Below are 7,212 nucleotides of genomic sequence, written 5' to 3'. Positions count from 1 at the left end.
TACCTCTTACCTCTTGATTACTTGCATTCTCTGACAAAATCCTGTGTTCTCCTAACCCATTTGATTTTTAAATATAATGGGATTAATACCAACTTCTGCACTAGCCCTCACAGAGCAGAATTGAAGGATTGCTGCACTGTCATAGCATGGAATTAGGTCCTTCACCCCAATTCATCCATGCCAAACAAGCCTACCTGAGCTAGTCCCATTTACCTGCATTTGACCTACTCTCTCCCTGGTTAACCTTTTGCTCTGAATATACTTGCAGAATCTCAACCTTTACCTTATCTGCCAAAGCTATCTTGTCCTCTTTCCGCCCTCCTGATTTCTCCCGTCCCTTGCACTTAAAGGGATTCACTTGATATAAGCTACATATACCTGACATATGCCACTTTTTCATACGTCAAAGCCTTTAATACCCCTCACCAACCAGGGTTCCCTAATCCTGCCAGCCTTGCCTTTCACTCTAACAGGAACATTGCTGACCCTGAACTCTCCCTAATTTGCTTTTTAAAAGCCTCCCACTTGCCAAGCCCTTTACTTGCAAACAGCTTCTCCCAATCAACCTTTTGCAAGTTCCTGTCCAATGCCATGAAAATCAGTCTTGCCTCAATTTAGGACTTTAATGTGGACCAGTTCATTCTTTTTCCATGGGTTCTAAAACTAGAAATATGGTCACTATCCCAAAGTGCTCTCCGACTGACACTTCAGCCACTTGCCCTGCCTCACTGACCAATGGGAGGTCCAGAGTTGCCCCCTCTCTAGTAAGGCTTGAGAGAACTTTCCTGGATGCACTTAAGTTCTGCCCCATCCAAACATTTAGCACTATGGCAGCTGCCCATAATATTAGGAAAGTTAAAATGACCTACTATTACAACCCTATTATTCTTACAGCTATCTGCCATCTCCCTTCATATTTGCTCCTCTTCCCATTACTATTGGGGGTTTTATAGTATCAAAGTGACCACCACTCTCCTCATTTCTCAGTTCCACCCATACAGCCTAATTGGACAATCTCCCAGGAATATCCTCCATAAGTACTGCAGAGATGTTCTCCCTAATCAAAACTGTAACTCTTACCTCCACCTCTGCCATACCTGTTGCATCTGTACCCCAGAACACTGAGCTACCAGCCCTGCCCCTCTCTTCAAAAATGTTTCTGTAATTACTACATCCCAGTCCTATAGACCTATCCATGCCTTGAGTTCATCTGCCTTGCCTGTCAGGCTTGCATTAAAATAAGTTCAGTTTAGTCTATCATACCTTCCTTGCTTCCTGTCCTGCCTACTGAACTTGCTTTAACTTCTTTATTTGCCTCAACTTTCTCATCTGCCACAAATCTCCCCACCAGGATATTGGTCTTCCAGTTCAGGTGCAACCTGTCCCTCTTGTACAAGTCACCTTTGCCCCAGCAGAGATCTCAATGGTCCAAAAGCCTGAATCCTTCCTGCACCAGCTCCTCAGCTCGCATTCAACTGTCCTGTCCTCACTAGTGCATGGCACCAGGAGTAATCCAGAGATTCCAACCTTTGAGGTCCCGCTTTAAACCTTCTGCCTAACCCTCTGTTCACTCTGCAGGATGTCATCCCTTGGTACCAATAACCTCTGGCAGCTCACCCTCCACTCGAAACTGCTCAGAGACATCCTTGACCTTGGCATCCAGGGGACAACACACCATCCTGGAGTCACATTTGTGGCCACAGAATCTCCTGTCTGCTCCCCTATCACTGCAGCTCTCCTTGTCTCCATGCTGTGCATCAGAGCCAGTCATTATGCCACAGACCTGGCTGCTGCTACTGCTCTCCTCTGAAAAGCTATTCCCCACCCCCAGTGGTATCCAAAGTGATATACTTGTTAGTAAGGGGAATGGCCACAGGGGAGTCCTGCACTCTGCCTACCCCTTCTACCTTTCCTGCTGATCACCCAACTACCTGCTGCCTGCAGGTATACTATATCTGTAACATGTTAAACTGCAACCTTGTTAGATGGGTAGTCCTTCCCTATCACCTGTCCAATGCCTTAGCCAACATTAAAACAGATGCCACAGTCTTTCATCATAAAATCATACAGCACAGAAACAGTTCTTTGGCCTGCCTTGTCCATCCCACCATCAAATGCTCATTTCTCGTGCATCCCTGTCAACTTCACCCCCCCCCCCCCCCCCCCCCCCAACCACTCTGGGGCTAAGTTGCCGTGGTCAATGAACCTACCAATCAGCACGTCTTTGGCACATGGGAAGAAATGGAGCACCTGCAGGAAGCCTCTGAGGTCACAAGGAGAACATGCAAATTCCACACAGCACCAGAGGTAAGGATCAAACCTGAGTCGCTGGAGCTGTGAGGAGACAGCACTGTGCTGACCCTGTTTATCATTTCACTTTGTGGGAGATTCAGAATCAAATTTATTATCACTGACGTGTGTCATGAAATTTGTTGTTTTGTAGCAGCAGTACAATGCAAGACATAAAGGAATAATGAGGTAGTGTTCATGGACCGTTCAGAAATCTGGCGGAGGGGAAGAAACTTTTCCTGGAACGTTGAAAGTGGGTCTTCAGGCTCCTGTACCTCCTCCCTGATGGTAATAACGAGAAGATGGTGAGGGTCCTTAAAGATGGATGCCACCTTCTTGAGGCACCACCTCTTGAAGATGTCCTAGATGGCGGGAAGGGTTGTGCCCGTGATGGAGCTGGCTGAGTCTGCAGCCTCTTTCAATCCTGCATATTGGAGCCTCCATACCAGACGGTGATGCAACCAGTCAGAATGCTCTCCGCTGTACATCTGTAGAAATTTATTGCATGCTTGCTGCATACAATCGTGACAACAAAAGTGCTTCAATAAAATTTTTTAAGGTAACAAGGTCATAAATGTCCCCATAGATATTCAGCTGAAATTTCCTAATTCTGCAGTTAAGGTATACTCATATTTCTAGTGAGCATGTTGCTGTATTTATGTATCAGAAGGGGAGAAATAGGCAGTGGAAAAATGGCCAGAAGGGAGCAGTTGTGAGGTATTCAACAGATTGTGAGTGGATGGGTGAAGTTTAGTGAAAGGGTCCATGTCCTTTGTAACATGGTTTGATAAAGCTGTAGGCTGAGAATTGTACACTAGAGGGTGCTCCTGGTTTAGAATTACTCTCCATGTGATGCAGAACATTGAAATTGCACAAGCTTGATGCTGGGAAATTGGGGATGTTTCCATGGTACCTCAGAGTGATAGGTCTTTCATGGAGACACAAGAGACTGTAGGTGCTGAAATCTGGAGCACGGTACGGGTGGCACGGTAGTGTAGCAGTTAGTGTAACACTATTACAGCGCCAGCAACCTGGGTTCAATTCCAGCCGCTGTCTGTAAGGAGTTTTTACGTTCTCCCCGTGCCCACGTGGGTTTCCTCCGGGTGCTTAGGTTTGGTCCCACATTCCAAAAGACGTCCGGGTTAGGAAGTTGTGGGCATGCTATGTTGGCGCCGGAAGCATGGCGCCACTTGCGGGCTGCCCCCAGAACATTCTACGCAAAGATGCATTTCACTATGTATTTCGATGTACATGTGACTAATAAAGAAATCTAAAATCTAAATGAAAGGAGCTGCTTGAGGAACTCAGCGGGTCAGGCAGCATCTGTGGGGGGAAATGGACAGATGACATTTCAGGTCGAGACCCTTCATCTGGACTGGACCCGAAATGTCAACTGTCCATCTTTCTCGACAGATGCTGCCTGACCCGCTGAGTTCCTCCAGCAGCTTGTTTTTTTTTGCTCCTGGTCTTTCATGATTTATTAAGCCCCTGGTGCTTATGAACATTTAATGAGAAGTCAGAGTGGGGTTTTGTATGTTGCTGAAGAGCATATCTAAGGGGCAAGGATTTGCGTAGCCTTCAGCAATAAATGAAGTATCAAAGACCCAGGTTCTTGGTTTCAAAGCCGCCTTGGCCTTGCATCTTCTTGTCTCTCTAAGCTCTCAGACCTCAGCACAGCTCCAACTTTTAATCACTCCAACATTAGCAGTCATGCCTGCAGCCAATTCCCTCCCTATCTTCCACTTGTAACTTGTTCCTTAAAGCCTTCTACAGGGATCAGTTCTGAAGACTGTACCTTAAGAAGGATGCATTGGCCTCGGAGGGAGTGCAGCGTGTTATTTACCATGGTTTCCAAGGGTTAAATTGAGGAGAGGTTATGTAACGCAGTGTTGTATTCCCCTGAAATTTGCTTCCAGACTGAATTGTAATTTTCAAGATATTACTATGGGGAGGTTATTCTGCTGTTTGGGGAGCTGAGGACCAGGAGTCTTGATATTAAAAATTACAGTTAATATTTTCTGGAGTGTAGTTAGGAAACCGCACATATGATTAATAGAACATGCTTTTTCAAATGACAATTGATGCTAGACACAAGAGACTACAGATGCTGGAATTTGGAGCAAATAACAATCTGCTAGAGGAACTCAGCAGGTTGAGCAACATCTGTGCGAGGAAAGGAATTGTCTATGTTTGAAGTCAAGAACCTACATCAAGACGATTGAGGCTAAGTTGATTGTTGATTTTAAATCTGAGATTGATACATTTCTGTTAGCCAATTGTATTCATGAGGGTATATATAGGTATAGAATTATGAGAGACTTGTGTAGGGTAGACAACCAGAAGCTTTTTCCCAAAGTAGATGTGTCAAATGCTAGAGGGCATAGCTTTAAGGTGAGAGGGGGAAAGTTTAAAGGGGATGTGCGGGGCAAGTTTTTTTTTACAGAGAGTGGTGGGTGCCTGGAACACACTGCCAGCTGTGATGATGGATGCAGATTCAATAGTGGCGTTCAAGAGGCTTTTAGATGGACACACAAACATGCAGGGAATGGAAGGATATGGGCCATGTGCAGGCAGAAGGGAGTAGTTTAGTTTGGCATCATGCTCATCACAGACATCGTGGGCCGAAGGGCCTGGTCCTGTCCTGTCCTATACTGTTCTATGTTCTATAAAATAAGTTCGTGGCATCAAGTCATGGATCAGCCATAATCTCATTGAACACCAAAACATTTCAAGAGGCTAGTGACATATTCCTGTTCCTATGTTGCAAGCTTTTCCTAATCCCTTTGTAGCTCAACTGTCAATGTTGTTTGACACTCCTGTTAAGTACCTGGGATGCTTTGCTATACCAGAGCCGCTAAGTAAATGCAAGTTGTCGTTTAGCCCAACCATAATGTCTTGCAACACTGTTTGATCAGCTAACTGTAATCTACATTAAACCTCCCACCTCGGCAGTGTCTATGCAGTGGTCATGTGGTCACTTTTGTCATGGACTGTACCCACTCGCTTGTGATCTGTCCAAGCACCTTTTCTCAGAAGAGGGATCAGCTATTTCACGCACTTGTTTTTCTGGTGACAGGATAAATTGAAATCGAAGGCACAAAAAAATCTCTTCACTTTCCCACTTCAAAGCTGCTGAGCGTTGGAAAGGTTGACAGTACACAAAGAATGGTGATGTGAAATTTGGAAAACAACCACTACTTTTAATTATTTCGGAGCATCAGGAAGATAGGAATCTTTGAGTTCCCAGCTTTGATTAATTCTCTTCCTCTGAAAGACAGTACTTGTGTTCAAGGATGCAATTTACACTCAGTCTGCATTCAGTGAGATCGTGGGTGGTTAAATATGGAGCGATGTTGCTCATTTCCCATTCCAGGTTCAAACTAAGACATTTTCAGCAAATAAAATTTTTAAAATTGCAGATACTAGAAATGTTGGAAACTCTCAGCAAGCCAGACAGCATCAAGAGTCTCCAACCTGAAATGTCAACTCTGCTTCTCTCTCCACAGATGCAACCTGACCTGCTGAATGCATCCAGAATTTGCTGTTTTTTGTTTCAGAAGTTTAGTTTTGCTGAATGTCTATGTTGTTGATTGACCTGATTTTCAACCCCACCTCATCCCCATCAGCTGAATTCTGTTTCCACTTGATTCCAGAGCTGAGGAATTGAAGAAACTGGATTGACTTTGGGATCAAGAAGATGACAGGAAGATGGTGGGATTATTCATGAATGAATAGTTCGGGAGAGCTATTTCCACTGATGGGACAGACCATGAGCAGTGGGCACAGGTTTAAGAGTCATAGAGCCACAGAGCTACACAGCACGGAAACAGCCCTTCGGCCCAACTCATCCATGCTGACCAAGTTGCCTAACTGAGCTCGTCCCATTCGCCTGCATTTAGCCCAGATCCTTCTAAACCCTTCCTGTCTACATAACTGTCCAAATGCCTTTTAAATGTCGTAATTGTACTCATCTCTAGCACTTCCTCATTCCATACACCCACCACCCTCTATGTGAAGAAGTTGCCCTCAGGTCCCTTTTAAATCTTTCCCCTCTCACTTTAAACCTATGCCCTCTGGTTTTGGACTCCCCTACCCTGAGGAAAAGACTTTGGCTATTCACCTTTTATATCCTCCTCATGATTTTGTAAACCTCTCTAAAATCACCCCTCAACCTTCTACACTCCAGGGATTAAAGTCCTAGCCAGAAGAGATTATTTTTAAGCACGCCTTTACATACATTTTTTTTGTCTCCACAGATGCTGCTTGACCTGCTGAGTTCTTCCAGCATCCTCTTTTTATTCCAGATTCAAGCATCTGCATTCTCTTCTGTCTTCACATTTTTAACCACCGTGTTTTGTTATGAATTACATCACGCTTGAAAGGGGAGTGGAAGCAGATTTCATTGAAAATCGGATCAGATAAATACTTGACAAGGAAAAATCAATTTCAGTTTATGGATTAAGAGCAAGAGCAGTGGAATTAATTTGATAGTTGAAGAGTGCGCACGAGCTCAGTGATCTGACTGACCTTCTGTGCTGTAGGATTCCACAAAATTAGTACTGAACATGATCAAAAAGCCTGCAGGCATTTGAACAGTTAAACCAATTTATTTTGCTGGGTAATAGACTGAGAAATTTTATGACATGCTTTGCAATTCCAACTAGTGAGGAAATTATTGAATGACCTGAATCATCTGTGAGTATTAAATATGCGTTTACTAAACCTAGTTATGTTTTCCCCTGAGACAAGAGGTTGCATCATTACAAACAGAATGAGAGGTATAGAGTCTTAAATATTTATGTGAAATCTTTATGAGTAACATTAGTCATACAATACATTAGGCATCAACAATAGTCATAATTTTATCCCATCAAGCACTCCCTATGGAGACGTTAATTCAGTTTTATTTCCCCACTGGTTCTA

The sequence above is a fragment of the Pristis pectinata genome, chromosome 33 (genome assembly GCF_009764475.1).
Source record: "Pristis pectinata isolate sPriPec2 chromosome 33, sPriPec2.1.pri, whole genome shotgun sequence".
NCBI lineage: Eukaryota > Metazoa > Chordata > Chondrichthyes > Rhinopristiformes > Pristidae > Pristis > Pristis pectinata.
The sequence above is the reverse complement of the archived record's forward strand: the minus strand, read 5'-3'. Positions refer to the sequence as shown.